Here is a 19,349-nt window from a genome sequence, read left to right as displayed (position 1 = left end):
GATGAGTCTACCTGAAGCATTCATAATAGAGGGGGAGAGGGGGTGTTTGGGAAGGTAATTTAGAAGTAGATTGCAGTAGTCAATGCGTGACAAAATTAAGGAAATAATTAATATTTTTGTAGTTTTTTTAAGTAAGGAAAGGTCAAATTCTGGAAATGCTGTGTAGGTGTACATGACAGGATTTAGTGAGCACTTGTATATGTGGAGTGAATGGGAGTTCAGAGTCAAGACATCGGACCTGGGGTTAGGTTTTGAGAATAGAGTCTCCAACTGTAAGAGAAATGTCAGGTGTTGCATGTCTCAAAGAGAGGGGGGCGATTAGAAGCATCCCAGCTTTAAAACACCATTCTAATATCCAACTTACATGTACAGGTATACCTCACTTTACAGCGCTTCGCTAATACAGCGCTTTGTGGAGCTGAAGTTCAACCTACAAGGATTTAGAAATAGTGCTGCAATCATCGTCAGATTGCGAGAAAAGAGAATGGCACCATTTTGTTATGCACAGTTCACTCTGTTTACAGCATTACAGTGCAATCTTTGTATCAGTGCTATAGTCTGACAAATTTTACTACAGTAATTGCCACAGGTACAGTATTTATTGAATACTAATTGGATACTAATTGAATACTGTGCTAGTGTTAAACTAAACGTAGCACTATTGCACCCCTAATATATGTTAGTTCAAACATGTTTTCAAGTTTTTAAACACACTGGCAAGTGAAAAGAAAGCTAAAACTGCCTTGTTTCACTTTAAGGCGGTTTTCACTTTACAGCGGTGCTCCGGTCCCTAACCCGCTGTATGAGCGGGGTATACCTGTAGTATGCTAGTACATCTGTAAGCCTTCTAAACACACTCAGGAGGCCACTTTTGGACTGCTTATGAATTAAATAGTATAGCAGAAGGTGTCTTGTTGTGAGAAGACCACTCTTGGGTCTTAGATGTTAAAATTCTGTTTTATAATATTATAACAGATTGCTTTAAAGGTTCAACTATGTAAACAAATATATACACAATATAAGTATCAGAAAGAAATAGTGACATAAAATACTATAACTTTAAAGTAAGGGAATAAAGCACACAAAATATTAAAGAGAAAAACTTCTCATATTTATTAACTGCAAACTGCAGGTGTCGTAACTGGATGCCTTTAGCATGAATTAGAAAAATAAATGCCACATACATAAATAACATATAGCAAAAACAACAAATAACAAGAAAAAGTACATTGAACAATGGGATAGACCCTATCACTATAGAAGGTGGTCCTCCACCAAACTATTAGTCGCAGTTCACGGCTATATCCTAAACAAGAAAAGAAAGGATTACTCACATATGCTGGCCAGCAAAATAACAGTGAGCGATATAACATGGAGGTACCTCCCAAGCAGTCCGCCTTTGCACTCCTCAGACTGGACAATTAGCTATTATGTAGAAGGCAGTATATGTTCCTGTAAGAATTTGTCAAAGCCTAGGTTTTTTAGGGATGCAAGGTAGTAATAATAAAATATGGGAGGGTAAGGTTGTTAAGATCAAACAGGTGCAGCTCCAGAATAAGGAACTGGAGTTTAAACATAGAAATAATATCATGGAGTCATCCTAATTAACATGTCTTGCAGAAAAAGGGGATTGCTGCAATAACAGTAATACCAACTGCAGTGCATTAACATTGCTTATGTAATAAATTGGTAGTATCAGCTAAATATTATACCCAAAGACTACAGAGGCCTTATATATATATATATATATATATATATATATATATATATATATATATATATATATATGTAACCAGAGGTCTAAGAATCTGGGTGAGCACAATGTCTGAGAGCAAAACATTGCTATGTCAGGTAGGTATTTAGCGTTAGCTAGGAGTAGTTTTATGCAACTATGATCAGAGAAAGGATCCTCAGATTATAAATATAAAGTTTTGCCGCACCGGCCGCATGCGGCGCCACCCTAGATCTTATAGGGAGGAGATATGGTCCTTTCCTGATATATTATTGGAATTAGATATAATTGTATACATTGCTATGCATCAACATTAATGTCACACATAGGGTTGTCCTAGCAATAAAAGGCAAGTTAAAAAAGAATGTGCCTGTCTAGAAGTACTATGCATAATGTGAATTCTTAGCGACATTAATAATGCAGGTTAACACACACATAATGAGATGATCATAAAACTATGAGCGGCCATTACAGTGGGTGACACAGACATGCAAACAACAATAGTCCTCATATAAAGTTCCCACCTATACAGTAGCATAACGGTATGGTAATAAGTTGGTGTGAAATACTTTTATTTCGGGAAGATCTATATAGAACATATAAACAGCTTATGTTAAACCGGGAAACAACTATTAGAACTAACTACATGCTGACAAAGGTTCCTTATGAAAAGTACTGCTAGGTTGTCAGTCTATTCCTATCCTCTGAGAAACCTTGTCCTTTGCAAAGTGAACAGTGTACATGGAAAGGACAGTTGTACCCGCCAGTAGTGATGTCACCAGGGGTGTCAGTCATGAGGATGGTCGATCTGGAAAGTCAAGTCTCTGTACCCCGCTTTGCTGTAGTAGCTTGTAAATAGAGCAACAGCAAAGTGAAGAACCCTGTTCCCAAGCATCAGGAGGTAAAATAGTTGAATACTTTGTAACCACTGGAACAGCAGGAAGCAATGATGTGTGTATCACAGTGCCTACGGACAGCTCAGGAGCCGTGACAAGGCAAGGAAAATCTTCTCCCGTTATATCAGCTGAGGGCCAAGCTACTGGAGGTTTCGTCAGCAAGATTCTCCTCCCCTCCTCCATATGAAGTTTCTCCAATTGGTCTGTAGCTCCAGGGGATGACGTTACATGATACCTGCTTTGGTTAGGTATGTGCAAGTTTCTTGCATCGCTCTTCGGAGCATTCTCATCTTTGGCTCTGACAGGAAAATGATCAGTGCCACCATATCTAGGTATGTGGGCAGATGGTCTCGTAGTGTCTTAAGAATAAATATACTAATGTCCTCCATTGTGATAAAGGGTAGAGGGTACTTGCAGTGACAGCTTTCCCGTGTCTTTAGTGACGGTAATCCCTTCAAAGAAAGAATAGCGTATTACGGCCGTTATATAGACGAGCTTGTGTTTATATTTAAAGGCGATGATTCGATGGTAGATGACTTTTTTAATTATCTATCTGACAATCACCAGAACCTGCGGTTCACTATGAACACAAGTAGAAAGGAAATGCCTTTCCTTGATGTGCTAATAAAGCCTAATATTGACACACATAGCATCGAAGTAGAGTTATACAGGAAGGAGAGTGCAGGAAATCCACTTCTGATGGCTAAATCTAACCATCCAAGACATGTGATAAAGGCCATACCAAAAGGCCAGTACATGAGGACAAAAAGAAACTGTAGCACTACAGAGGCATACGAGTTACATTCAGAGAAAACTACAGAACGTTTCTTAGAGAGGGGATATAAAATACAGGATTTAAAAGAGGCCAAGAAACAAGTAGATTCTATGGCTAGACAAGAGATGATTAAAGGCAAATTGAGGGAAAAGATTGATTACCAGCAGAGACCTGTGTTCATCACAATGTATAGCAAAGAGTACAATGACATTTGTCAAATTATTAAGAAGTCCCTCCCTATTCTTAGTGTTGATGAGACTATGGATAAGATCATAGAGGGAGGATGTAAATACGTGACACGTAAATCGAGAACATTGGCCAACATTCTTTCCCCATCAATGCTTCCCACAAACACTACAGATAATTGGCTTACACCTAAGAATGGTTTTTTTCACTGTGGAAGCAGAAAATGTACATCATGTTCATACGCCACATTAGGTGATACCTTTAAATCTACAGGTGATGATAAGTCCTTCAAAATTAAGGAGTACATAAATTGTAACACTTCGTACGTGATATATTTACTCACGTGCAAACTTTGTAACATAAAGTATGTTGGTCAAACGACCAGAACCCTGAAAACTAGAATCTTGGAGCATTTGAGGTCAATTGGAGATGAGAATTCAGATACTCCAGTTGCCCTGCATTTTAAGAATGAACATAATGGAAACAAAAGTCTACTCAGTTTTCAGGGTATACAACATGTTAGGAGACCCAAAAGGGGAGGAAACAGACTTAAAATTTTAAGTCAAAAGGAAGTATACTGGATTTTCCAGTTAAACACAAGGGTCCCAAATGGACTTAATTCTGATTGGGATATCAAACTTTATGATAAAATTTGGTCCTGGAAATGACAAAAAAAGAAGAGGCGCTCTGGTGCAGATAAACCCAACAATAAGTGAGAATTCCAAAAGAAAAAATACTAGTACTCACAAAAGTATTTGCACTTCCAGTGCAATAATCCACAAGCCGAAACTTCAGAGCCGTTCGGCTGACTCTTTCTCTCCCGATATGCTGATATGCTCCCGGCAGTATTCAGGCCCCTAGGAGAAATGAAGCATAGAACACCTTTGGTGCAGATAACCCTTACCAATATGGGACTGCTAACAGTGGGTAGGTGTATATACTCACAAACGTGTATGCACAATCAGTGCAATATCGAGCGGACCGAAACTTTATAAAGCCGTTCGGCTGACTTCCCAAAAAGGTAGCTGGTACTCTCAAATGTCCGGTGGAAAAGAATAGTTCAAAGCAAGGTAGAACAATATAAAAACTTTTATTAAAATACTTAAAACTTCGCTACGCGTTTCTCGGCTGCACGCCGTTTCATCAGGCTCTTTTTTTCTAAACACACTTTGTTAGTGTTGTTCCTTCTATTTTATCAAACTTTATGTAGAATAGTTAGACTAAGGCTATAGTGTGTAATTCACATATATTCATATTTCATAAGAATGCACTATAAATTTTGATATGTATCCTTTCCCACTATATCCATATAATTTTAGAGAATTTTTAGAGATATTTGGGTAGTTTCAGTGTATTCAATCATTCTATGGACTCTGATAAAATCCCCCTCTCATGATAAGTTGATAGCTGTGAATATTTCAATTTCTTTTTCATAATGGTGTAATAAATGTATACTGGAACTGTTTAAATATGAATATAGTATATGGTAGTGTTTGGTAAGAAATATTGTGGATTAAATTGATTAGGAAATTGTTGTCAGTAATTATGTTTGAGTCCTATATATTAGTTCAGAATATTGTATTGAAATCAGATTTGATAGTAAATAGGATTTGACAGCTTGAAATGAAAATATTTCAGTCTAACTCACTATAAATATGTAAATATGCTTATCTGTTAGAAATCACACAATATATGTATTGAATAAAGATTGCCCTCCATTTCTCTGATTCACCTGAGCCAATGCTCTGCACCTGTAATGGGAGTGGTTAACAGCTTTATTAAGGATGAGTTTTCAGGTGTTGGTATAGGTCACTGATGAAGTGAGAACTATGAAACGCGTTTGACCTTGTCACCTTGTTGGCGTGTATGCCTTTTATGTATTTTTCAAATAAAGGAGCTTTATATTTTTAAGCCTTAGCCTGGCGGTACTTTATTCACTTTAACCCTTTTCTACTTACCCTTTTTGAGTGCGAGGATTCCGGTTGTTCTACAGATTTTTCTACTGAGGGAAAGAGATGAAGTTCCCTGTATACATCCTATTTGCACCAGTCGGACCGGAACCTTTGTCTTGATCACAGCTCCCGCGGGGAGCGCTGAGGAGGTGAGACAAAGTATTGCTGCAGCGGCAGCGACAGTGAAGACACAGCACGGTGAACGAGAGAGAAAGAGAGAGGTGAATGTAATTTTTCTACACACTGAGCGCCTACAAACGGAGCGTGGTACTTGCAGTGACAGACAAGAGAGCACTGCGCAATTGACGGTTCCAGGGTTGTAGCCGCCGAGGGGGGTTTAGGTGAGGCCGTCTCCTCTTCTAACAACTGCCTCGATTTAGAGCCCGGAATGCTGGAGCTGGGTAGAAAATAGTTTGCAATTTCGGATGTACATAGTTAGATTGAGCAACTGCACTCATAGTAAGCTGTGGTTGCCTTCATAAGCAAAAGTTATTCAATAGATTAGCTTGAAACACTGTGCCAGTTCTCACCTGTCATGGCCGCTCAATGCTACTTTTTTAATACAAAAACTATACTACCCTCTTTTTTGAGGGCATTTGGGACACTTTTGGAAAATTAACCAGAGATCTGATCTTTGGTTAATTTTCTCACTGCTTGTAATGGCTGGTAATTTATCGCACCCCCTCAATCAGCAAACATACCTCTGGACAGAACCAACTTGATAGCTACTTATCGAGGGTCCAATTCTCTAAAGTTCTCCACTCAGATGAGATATTCTCAAAATATGTGCTAGTGCTACAAGATCCTTCTGGTGATTTTTTAACAGCACATTTTACCTTGATAGCTGTGTGAACAATGTAAATGAATTAAAAATCCTATAATAGTATGCATTAATGATACAAAAAGTTAATGTTCCTAGTTATTGTTAATTCCTCCAAAAGGCAAAGAGCAAAACCCAGAACATGGTGTGTGTGTGTTTTCTTCAGCAGTGTATGTTTTCTTCAGCAGTGTATAATAATACTTGACAAGCACTCACCCCCTCTTGAACTCCAGAACACTTCTGAGGTAACGCAGAGTGACACCCCTCCAATTCTCACCTGGTCAGTTCTACTTAGCCACTGTGATATTGTAGCCCACATCTTCCACAGTAATACCGTCTTACCTTTGGCATATTATTAAGCCCTGGATAACATTCACAGACTTTGTCGATCCTTCAATTGGTGGACAGGCCTGTCAATCACTCCTGTAGCAAATCAGATGACGAGGCCAATAGCTGGGGGGGTGTCACTGCTCCATGCATTGCAAAAAAGAGGATGGCGCTCAGAACTTAAATAAAAAGCAAAATGTATTTTATCCAAACATTATAATACACTCAATAATATCAAGCTTCACAGGAAACAGCGGATGCACCAGTGAGCTGAACTTACGCGTTTCGGCATGTGTGCCTGATAAGGTTGGAGAATACATTCCTCCATACATAATCTCTCCAGATCCTTTACATTTTAAGGTCGACACTAGAAGACTCTCCTCTTCAGTTCACCCCACATGTTTTCTATGGGGTTCAACTCAGGAGACAGGGATGGCATGGCAGGACCTTCATTTTGTGCACAGTAAATCCTTTCTGTGTTGAATTTGATGTATGTTTTGGATCCAACCACAACCCATTTTAAGCTTTCTGGCAAAGGCAGTCAGGTGTTCATTTAATATCTGTTGATATTTGATAGAGTCCATGATGCCATGGGCTTGATTTATCAAGCCTCTACGGCTGCAAGTTCTCTCAAGAACTTGCATGCCATAATTTATCAAGCAGCGGTCACCAGACCGCTGCTTCCCTAACATCTATGCCACCTCTATTGTGGAAAAATTCAATCTCCTCGGTCGAGTCCCACCGCGCGTCCCACTGCCCGCGCGTGATTGGCTGTGTGCGGGCAAGGGGCGGGATTGCACGCGAGCGCAAAATTGCACTAGTGTGCAATGGCGAATACCTGTGGGTAATTTACGCGCCCCTGTACGCCTCAGCATTAATAAATCTAGCCCCATGTATTCTATTAAAATGTCCAGGTCCTCATGCAGAAAAACAGCCCAAAAACAGTAATGAACCACCACCATATTTAACCATGAGCATGAAATACTTTTCCATATGGCTATCTCTGTGTGTGCAACAAACCCACCTCTGGTGTTTATTGCCAAAAAGCTCTATTTTGGTTTCATCTGACCATAGAACCCAATCCCATTTGAAGTTCCAGTAGTGTCTGGCAAAATGAAGATGCTTGAGTTTGCTTTTGGATGAGAGTGGAAGCTTTTTTCTTGAAACCCTTTCCACATGGTGATGTGGGTGAGGTCTGATTGTAGTTTTGGAGACTTTCTGACCCCAAGACGCAACTAACTTCTGCAATTCTCCAGTTTTGATCCTTGAAGATATTTTGGCCACTCCAAACATCCTCTTCACAGTGCATTGATACACACGTCCTCTTCCAGGATAATTCATAACCTTTCTAGTTGACTGGAACTTCTTAATTATAGCCCTGATGGTGGAAATTAGCAATTTTCAATGCTTTTGCTATTTTCTTATAACCACTTTCCATTTTGTGAAGCTCAACAACCTTTTGCTGCAGATCACAGCTATATTCTAGGGTCTTTACTGATTGAGGAACAGGAAGTCATGGTTGAACAATTTCCTGTTGCTAATCATCCAGGTGTACTAAAAAAAGAAAAATATCAATGGGAATATACTTCAAATATATTTTTCTCATATGAATTCATAGGGGTACCAACACTTGTGGCACACATATATTTAACAAAGATTTATTTTTTGGGATACACCTGTGTTGTTTTTGCAATTGTTTGATGTCCATGTATCAAAAGGTTAAACAATAAAGGGAATTTTTTCCACCCTTCTTTGCTCATATTTACCAAGGGTGCCAATATTAGTGGAGGGCACTGTATATATCTATATATTAGTGGAGGGCACTGTATAATTATATATATATATATATATATATATATATATATATATATATATATATATATATATATATATATATATATATACACAGTATTTCACAAAAGTGAGTACACCCCTCACATTTTTATAAATATTTTATTATATCTTTTCATGTGACAACACTGAAGAAATGACACTTTGCTACAATATAAAGTAGTGAGTGTACAGCCTGTATAACTGTGTAAATTTGCTGTCCCCTCAAAAAAACTCAACACACAGCCATTATTGTCTAAACTGTTGGCAACAAAAGTGAGTACACCCCTAAGGGGAAATGTCCAAATTGGGCCCAAAGTATCAATACTTTGTGTGGCCACCATTATTTTCCAGCACTGCCTTAACCCTTTTGGGCATGGAGTTCACCAGAGCTTCACAGGTTGCCACTGGAGTCTAAACCGTTGGCAACAAAAGTGAGTACACCCTTAAGGGGAAATGTCCAAATTGGGCCCAAAGTATCAATACTTTGTGTGGCCACCATTATTTTCCAGCACTGCCTTAACCCTCTTGGGCATGGAGTTCACCAGAGCTTCACAGGTTGCCACTGGAGTCTAAACCGTTGGCAACAAAAGTGAGTACACCCCTAAGTGGAAATGTCCAAATTGGGCCCAATTAGCCATTTTTCCTCCCCGGTGTCATAGGACTCATTAGTGTTACAAGGCCTCAGGTGTGAATCTGGAGCAGGTGTGTTAAATTTGGTGTTATCGCTCTCACACTCTCTCATACTGGTCACTGGAAGTTCAACATGGCACCTTATGGCAAAGAACTCTCTGAAGATCTGAAAAAAAGAATTGTTGCTCTACATAAAAATTGCCAAGACCCTGAAACTGAGCTGCAGCACCGTGGGAAAAACTATACAGCGGTTTCACAAGACAGGTTCCACTCAGAACAGGCCTCACCATGGTCAACCAAAGAAGTTGAGTGCACGTGCTCAGCATCATATCCAGAGGTTGTCTTTGGGAAATAGACATATGAGTGCTGCCCACATTGCTGCAGAGGTTGAAGGGGTGGTGGGGTCAGCCTGTCAGTGCTTAGACCATACGCCGCACACTGCATCAAATTGGTGTGCATGGCTGTTGTCCCAGAAGGAAGCCTCTTCTAAAGAAAGCCTGCAAACAGTTTGCTGAAGACAAGCAGACTGTATGATTATTCAAGATTAACAAGTAGTTCAGAATGAGAGTTTTCAGAAAGAGAAGGATCACATAGAAATATTCAGAAAAGACAAAACAATGGAATGGGTCTTTTAAGTTGCAGATATTCAGGAAGATGGAAAAGAGATGAGGGGTTAAGAAACATAGGGTCAACTTTAGGAGAAACAGGACGGTTACCCCTGGAGGAACCAACAGGGCCCCAAAATTCAAAAACAATAAATAACAAAGGAGTGGTGAATTTATCAAATAGGATTTTAATGAAGGCTGAGAAAGACGTTCTATCTAAGTGTCTGAATTTTGCCTCTGTAAACTATATTGATAAATTCACGTAAGTAAAGGGTATAAATATTTTTGCAATCAAAATTATTCTTAAAAGAAAATCCTCAGGGAAAGACATTAAAAGAAACTCTAGATATAAACAATAGGGTAGTGTTACAAGAATTGGATGAACTAAGTATGGAAAATTATTCAGATTTAAAATAAATGGGAAAAGGATATACCAATTTGAGAAACAGCTCTACATTTATGCCAGCTTTATAAAGTGTCCCGCATGTTCAAAACTTTGTGAAACTAAGAAAGATGAAAGAGATCTTGATTATAGAAACAGGGTTTAATGATAATTTGAATTTAGAATAAAGAAGGGCCTTGAAACAATTTAGGGAAGATACCACCATCACAATAAAGCCATCCAATAAGGATGAAAATGTGGTGGTATTAAACACAGTGGATTATATACAAGAAGGTAAGAGGCAATTATCTGATGAAGGGCAATGTAAACACCTTAAAATGAATCCTACTGATGATTATAAAGCACAGATTGATTACATTTATTGAGTTTATTGAATCAAAAAGAACTAGATTAATTGATATTAAAATATCCTCGAGTACCTACATTTTAAACAATACCAAAACTCCACAAAAATAAAAATCCACCTCCAGGTAGGTCTATTATATTATATTATTGGCCTTACAGAAAAAAAACACACTGATTACTGCTTGAGACCATTTTTTGTGACACTCCCCTCATATGTAAATGATACCCAGGATACATTAAATAAATTAGTTGATGTAATGGTAATGGAGAATATGTTATTAGTGGCGATTAATATGGAGGCTTTTTATTCATCAATTCCACATAAAAATGGCGAATACAAGTTGCCACATATTATCTACAACAGAGTGGTAGAAAATATGGTACACGTGCAAATTTTGTTGCTAATCTTCTTCAATTCATTTTGGAGTACAATTTCTTTGTGTTTGACAATATATTTTATCAGGAAACCCTAGGTAAAGCAATGGGGACATGTTGCACCCCAATATATGCATGTTTGTACCTAGGCAAATGGGAAAAGGATTATGTCTTTGACAATGATAAAATTGATGGTAATAATATAGAACTATGGCTTCAGTTCATAGACAATATTTTAAAGTTATGGCATGGTACAATCCAGGAATTACATATGATTATGAAATACCTCAATGAAAATTATTTGAATTTAAAATTTACCTGTACTTGGAGTCAAACTACATATAGAAAACCTACTGCAAGAAATTCCCTTATGTTGGCAGATAGCCATCATCCTTAGACATTGATTAGGAATATACCCAAGGGTCAATACCATAGACATAGGAGGAATTACTCTCAAAATCAATTCTTTGAAAATGAGGCACATAATTTACAGAATAGATTCAAAGAATATTGAAAAAAAAGCATATTGATCTGCTATGAAACATAAAAGGGATACATTACTGTATAAGGATACAGATATCCAGTTTGATTCCAAAGTCAGGTTCATTAGTCAATATGATATCAAATGGAATGACATTAGAGCTATAGTGCCCCCTCAAAAGCTCACAATTAACCAAAATTAACATAGCCATATATTTAGCTCTCACCTCACTACCTGTCCCCTCGACCCCATCTCCACACAGCTAATCCCCTTCCTCTCTTCTACACTTACCCCTATACTCACACACATTTTCAACCTCTCACTCAGCACTGGTATATTTCCCTTATCTCTAAGAAATGCACTGGTCACACCTATCCTCAAAAAACCTTTTTTCAATCCAACCTCTCCATCCAACTACCTCCTTGACCCACTGCAATCTGGATTTCACCCCATCACTCCACAGCGACAGCAATCGTTAGGATTACCAATAACCTACCTACAGCAAAATCCAAAGGCCACTTCTATCTGCTTATCCTCCTTGATCTGTCTACAGCCTTTAACCCTTTAAGGACACAGCTTTCAGTTTGCTCAATTGTTTTATGACGGAAAAATTCTGTCATATGTCCTTAAGAGGTTAATACTGTTTACCACCCTCTTTTGCTCCAAACCCTAAAATCCTTTGGCATTTGTGACAAAGCCTTCTCGTGGTTCTCTTCCTAAATGTCTAACTATACCTTTAGTGTAGCCTTCTCTTGGGCTTCCTCTGCCCCGTCACCACTTTCTGTTGTGGTACTGCAAGGCTCTGTCCTCTGTCCCCTTCTCTTCTCAATCTACACATCATCATTAGTTTCCTTAATAAAGTCCCACAGGTTTCACTATCATTTGTATGCTGAAAAACACCCAAATTTACCTCTCTGCACCAGACCTATCTCCTTCCTTGCTAACCCGTGTCACTAACTGTCTTTCTCACATCTCTTCCTGGATGTCCTCTCACTACCTTAAGCTAAATATCTCCAAAACTGAGCTCCTTATTTTCCCTCCTTCTTCTAAAATCTCCACCCCCCATCTCTCTATAACTGTCGACAACTCCATCATTACCATTTGACTCAGATCTTTCACTCCTCACATTCAGTCCTTGGCTAAATCCTGCCGCTTCCACCTTAAAAAAATCTCTAAAATTAGACATTTCCTTACACAAGACACAACTAAGATTTTAATCCACTCTCTCATCCTTTCCCGCCTCCACTACTGCAACTCCGTCCTCTCTGGTCTCACTAGCTGTCGACTAGCTCCTTTACAATCCATAATGAATGCCTCTGCCAGGCTCATCTTCCTTACACGTTGCTCTTCATCTGCTGCACCTCTCTGCCAATTCCTTCACTGGCTTCCTCTTGCCTCTAGGATCAAACACAAAATTCTCACTCTGACATACAAGGCCCTCAACTGCACTGCTCCCCCCTATATTTCAGACCTTGTCTCCAGATACTCTCCCTCCCATCCTCTTCGCTCTGCTCATGACTTCCTACTCTCCTCCTCTTATTACCTCCTCACATTCCCATTTACAGGACTTCTCCATACTAACTCCCATCTTGTGGAACTTTCTGCCTCGCTTCACAAGACTCTCCCCTAGTTTTGAAAGCTTCAAGTGCTCCCTAAATGCTCTACTGTACAGGGATGCAAACAACCTACACTAACCTTTCCTAATACCAGTTCCTCTCCTCCATTACTATCCTCCATGAACCCCCTTAGCATGTAAGCCTAAGAGCCCAACTGTTTGCAGATCACCTTCATTAGAGCACACTACAACAGTGTGTTTCTCAGCAGGGCCCTCTACCCATTTGATCCCTATAAATGTTACCTTATATACCGCCTATGTTTATAGCACTGCGGAATCTGTTGGCGTTCTACAAATAACCAATAATAATAATAGTGCAAAAACATTGGGGTGTCCTGACTTTGGATAATGAGATAAAACAAATAGTGGGAAAGAGACTGCTTATGACAGCAAGGATAGCTCCTAATTTGAGAAAAAATCAGGATAATTGGTTGAAAAAAAAGAGAATACGTCAAAGCAATCAAAAATGTAAGAAATGCTCTGTCTGTAAAAACATGCAGCAAAGAGAGGCAGAGCTGGCCGCTGCTAAGATGGCTGCCTAAGTCCAGAGCTCTGGAGTGGGGTCCTCAAAAAACGGGAATAAGGCCGGCGAAATCAGACATCCACCACACTAAAGAACCGGACCACATGATGGTTTGAATCGCGGTTCCTGAGATGCCACGCTGACCGATATCGCCCAACTACAAATCCCTTATATAGACCCGCGGCCATTATACAGGGCTGTGCACACAGCGAAAACGGACACAACAAGGATGCCATGTACAAGCGTGTAAACACAGGATCAGGGTAAGCTCAGTATAATTTAAGCACCAGGCTGGGGACAACACAAGACTGATATGCAGTTAGAAATTATCAGCTCTCACAGACCATGCTGCTAATCTATGTTGCATCCCTATCTAACCCTCACTGTTGGGTAATTAAAACTCTACACTCAAAACAACATTCACCAGAATAGGGAGAAGAGCATAACTTATATGTAAATGCCTGCACACCCAGCTGAAGACAGTTTTATGCACTTTTTATTAATGTCATAAATGGTGCAAATACCATCCACATAAATTGGGATACTACATTTTACCCCAATACAGCAACTCCTAGATTACAAGCACAGAACCTTTAAATTAACTATAGAGATCTAAGCTACCACCTCCTCATACTCCACCTGAACCGCTGGGGAAGCTTATTATACTCTTACCTAAGGCCAGACTACAGTTAACCATGGTTACAAAAAAGAATATTAAGCTTGCAAAATATACTCGCATCACGTCCACTAAGGACGCATCACGTCCACTAAGGGAGGGCCAAACAGTAAGCTCCTTTTTTAACACCACAGAGCACAAATCACAGGAAATCTCAGATGCTATATGTACTCCTCCATCAAGAATTAACCTCTCACAAGACCTGGCTATGACAGAGCAAACGCAGATTCCTACACATATACTGTCCTCACTTGCGCCTACACAAGACCTCGCCAATATAGTGAGAACTTGCATACGAGAGGAACTACAGGAGCTCAGACAAGATATGCAAACAATAGGGTTTAGAATTGAAGCCCTTGAAGACCAAGGGAATATCATGAGAGAGGAGTTTACTTCTATACAAGAAATAATTGATCAACAAACAGAGGTGATAACATCTTTGCAAGACAAGATGGAAGATTTGGAAAATAGGAGTAGAAGGAAAAATATTAGAATCCAAGGAGCACCAGAAACTGTCCTACCGAAAGATTTACAAGTTTACCTCTCCTCACTATTTACAGATCTACTAGATGACCCCAACGTGGCAAATATTCAATGGGTAAGGGTGCATAGAGCCCTCAGACCGAAACATCCTGATACTGCTCCCCCCCAAAGACATTATTATCAAATTTAAGAACTTTCAAGAGAAGGAAGCTTTGATGGCAGCCTCTAGGAAGAAACAGTCAGTAAGGTTTCGAGGAGTTGTATTTCAATTATATGCCTACCTTTTTATACAAACTTTACAGAGGAGGAAATAATTATCCCCACTAACTGTACTACTGAGAAATAAGAAAATCCAGTATAAATGGGGATTTCCATTTCAACTCCTAGTAATTCACAACAATAGCAGAGTGTTTTGTTCCGGTCTCACTGAAGTGAATCAATTTTGCAAGACGCTGGACATAGACCCACCAGTCATGCCTGACATACAGTCCATAGCAGAAACAGAGGAAGCAGAGACCTCTAGAGGAAAGAAGAAAGGTTCTTGGAACACAGTACCTCCTGGGAAAAAAGGAAAGCCTGTTCCGAGTACACCTCATACAACTAGAGAACACTCAAAAGCTGCTACCATAACCTCAGCATCCTCAAAAGAAGACCTTGCTTCTGACTCGGAACCTCACTGAACATTTGCTTCCAAAAAAGAGGACTATGCTTTGGCCCCAAAGAACTCTCTGATCTGATCCTTTTATGCTGCAGTTTATTACTATTAACTGAAAATTAGCTATGGAGGCTATTAGCTACTAATCTTTACTTGTGGTAGGGATATGTTTTTCAGATGCGCTTAAGAAAGAAGGAATAGATTGAGTAATAGCTATGCGCTACATATTTAATCTATCTATAATTTTGCCTAACAATAGAATACTTATGTTGATGGTTAGTGAGTTTTTATTATATTTATCAATACCCAAACAACCGGTCTATAAAGCTTTTAATTTAAGTTTATCTCAATAGAGTACTCCTTTAAAATCCTTCTTTTATACTTATACATATCATCAATTGATTTTTACACTATTGGTGAATGTGTAGGTCTCACAGGTTTAGTTTTCATTCATACATTGTTCATATTTTTAATTTATTTAAAATGTTAAAAAATGTTCATGTGAAGTTGTTTTGCTTATTAACTTCCTACACTAGTTGGTACAGCTTTGATTACTATGTACTTGTTTGCTTTGTTTTATTGTGTCTAGAAGGTACAAAACAGCCGCTGAGGTCAGCACCACTACAACTACTACTCAAAGGTGATATTCCTACAACCACTACTCAAAGGATGACTCCAATATCCAAATAATTTTCCAAAATGTCAAGGGTTTTAACTCCCCTTAGAAACGTACAATCGCGATGCTTGACATGCATAAGCACCACACAGAAATACTATTTATGCAAGAGACACATTTTCAGAAAAATAGAAAACCCAGATACTTTGGCCCCCACAACACCCATCACTATCATAGTTCGTTTTCACACAAAAAATAGCATTCCAGCATATACAAACCTCTAAAGATAAGGAAGGGAGATTCCTATGTGTTTTTGTAACATTTATCAACATTTATGAACCAAACATATCCCCTTTTTTCATATGATATTCCAGAAATTCCTAGACCTTGCCAAGGGCATCATAATACTATGAGGGGACTTCAACTTCCTAATACAACCTCAAAAAGATAGTTCCAACCCTAACCCCCGAGTTTCCCAAAGAACAGCCCATTATCTATGGAAAATGCTAAGAGGACATAATTTATATTACACATATTTCAAGGTTAATTAAACTAAATCAGAATTCCTTAGCTTAAATAACTCTCCTCCATTACACAATAAAAACAACAGGATTTTCATTTTCAATGCAACAATAAAATACCTAGGTATACAAATCTCGGAGGATAAATCACGTCTATACTCATTAAATTACTTAACACTACCACAGAAGATCAGGAGAGATCTTCAAAATTGGGAGCAAAAAACTATAACCTGGCTTGGCCACATACACTTCATCAAAATGATGATCCTGCCCAAGATATTATACATCTTCCAGGCACTACTAATGCCTTTGCCTGAACAATATTTACACACCTTGCAAAAGATCATTAACACCTTCATTTGGTCCAAAACATATGACCAGAGTTCCGATGAGAACTATGTGCATGCCAAAAGGGGAGGACTAGGAGCACCTAATCTTACATACTATAGAATTGCTACTTATCTAGTTAGAATTCTTAATTGGTGTAAAAACGAAAAGGATAAAGAGTGGATCCTATTAGAGCGCACTTTAGCTAACTCCTCTAATTTAGTTAGTCTATGCTGGTCCCCTAAAACACAACAGAAAGCTATACTAACTCCATCTACCCTTACCAAGGAAACACTATGAATATGGGAACACTTGATTAATAAAAAATAATAAAAAAAACTATTTCCACAATTCCTTCCCCACTCTCCCCAATTATCACAAATCTAATTTTTAGCACCAAACAACAAAGTTGATGTAGCTGAACCTAGTTCAATGCACACCATGATCCCATATTATACCGTTCTGTCGAATGGTAAATTACGCCCTAGATTAGAACTGCTGAACCACACACAACATACAACACTTCGATCACTGGTATAAATATCACCAATTACATCATCTTATCACTTCCCACTCAGAAAAAAATTAAATAAACAGGAATTTGACTACTTTCAAACATTTATGCTACCAAAGCGCAACCAAGCGTATATTATCTATCACTTATAAAATTATCCTACAACAACATTCACGAACACTCCCCACATATATACTGAAATTGGAAGAGGAACTTGGCCTTAAACTCAAAGAAAAAGAATGGCTCACTATATTTCACCAAATGAACTCTTCCTCCTCCTCAATGAGTTTTAGAGAAACCAATATGAAATTACTCAGCAGGTGGTACTACACTCCACATAGACTAGCACAAATATTCCCAACATCCTCCGCCTTGTGCTGGAGAGAATGTGGTCAACCATGTTCAGCGTTACATATATGGTGGAACTGTCCAAGGATAGCAGGATATTGGTCACTTATAACAAGAGAAATATCTAAAGTACTACAATTTGATATCTCAAAGGACCCAATAATCTGCCTATTCAACAAACCCACTAAGCTGAAATGCAGACTTAGATCTAAATTATTAGAATTAATATTGAATTGTGCCAAACAATAAATTCCTAGGTTATGGAAGAATAGGATAGTTCCCTCAGTAGCAGAATGGGTTTCACATGTTACATTGACTTTAACACTTGAAAAACACCATTATTTTATGATACATAAAATGGAAGATTATCTCTCTATTAAATTCCTATGGGAGGAATATAGGTATTCTAGTAACAGATAACAGCCTGCAATTTCTATATATGTTCATGATCGAAACATTCGTTTCGGTTCGGATCGATTCAGAGTTTTTCAAATTTCGTTTCGGATCGATTTGAAATCGGAAAACTTCGAATGAATTAATTTCGGATTTGTTTCAGATTCATTCGGATTCAAAAAAATTCGTCTGGATTCGGAAATTCGGAATTTCGGTATGTGTGCTGTGTATTAGACTAGTATTATGTACTGTATATTAGGTGTAAGCCATAGCAGAGTGATATAACCTAATATACTGTACAATACTAGTGTAATCCATGGCCATCTGAATTTTCCGAATAAATCCGAACTAATTCTGATTTATTCGGTAAATTCTGCAGTATTTTAATTCGGAAATTCGGATCGATCCGAATCTCCAAATTTGCTGAATTGTCCGAATTTCCGAATCGATGTGAAACGAATTGCACATGTCTAGCAATTTCTATGCCTGAAAATTTTACTGGGAAGAAGTCTGAATTCTGAACTTTCATAACTGCTTGTGAATTGCTTTTTTCACTCAAACCACGTATATATCCCAATGACTATGCAAAAGTACAGTCCACTATTACCCTACTCTCTGGTCAACTTCAAACCTGGGTTCATCAGTTGTTACACAACAATAGTCCACATCTAGAGACTTGGGAATTATTTGCAACTGCTTCCTGTGTTTGTGCACAAGCTATACAAGTGGATATATATCAGCTCTGCAACATATAACACTTTTTCACAAAGTACTTGTATCACTCTGCATAAAGTGGATATCTATGTAATTTTCAACTTGTCTCAACTCCCTATAAACTGCTGTATTTTATTTTGCTGACTGCTTCATTTTGAACTGTACTACTCACAGCCTCAGTCTAATCTGCATTCAAGAAATCATCTGTGCTTGAAATTAACTTTGCAGCTCTTAAACTACATTTCTGTGTCAAAACCAGTCCTGTTTTCTGCAGCCTTGAACTTTCTGTTTGCAACTCCTCTACAATGAATCCTTGTCAACACCCATAATGTTTTCTGCAGCCTTGTTCTGTTTCTAACATATTTTCAGTTATATATATTTCAGCAAGTTTACATACATCCTGTCTTGTTTCCAGTCTACTGATCTGAGCTGCAACTTTTCCATTCACCATCCTGTAACCTGACCCACATCTCAGAGGCCAGGTGTGTTCATAAACCTACTACTGCACTGAGGGTCTGCTTTCAGACTGGTATATCTTCAGATTGTGACAGTATGCTAATGTCAAACAATAGACCCCACAGTGGTAGTGGATGCACTGGCCTGA

The 19,349-nt window shown here is 38.5% G+C and overlaps 1 protein-coding gene across 2 annotated transcripts in view; it reads left to right on the top strand.

The window, feature by feature from the left end:
• Positions 1 to 19,349, top strand: part of PCSK5 (proprotein convertase subtilisin/kexin type 5) — an 868,299-nt gene that overhangs the window by 580,012 nt on the left and 268,938 nt on the right. The window lies entirely within an intron of this gene.

The sequence above is a fragment of the Bombina bombina genome, chromosome 2 (assembly GCF_027579735.1).
Source record: "Bombina bombina isolate aBomBom1 chromosome 2, aBomBom1.pri, whole genome shotgun sequence".
NCBI lineage: Eukaryota > Metazoa > Chordata > Amphibia > Anura > Bombinatoridae > Bombina > Bombina bombina.
This window is presented reverse-complemented; position numbering and strand designations above follow the sequence as displayed.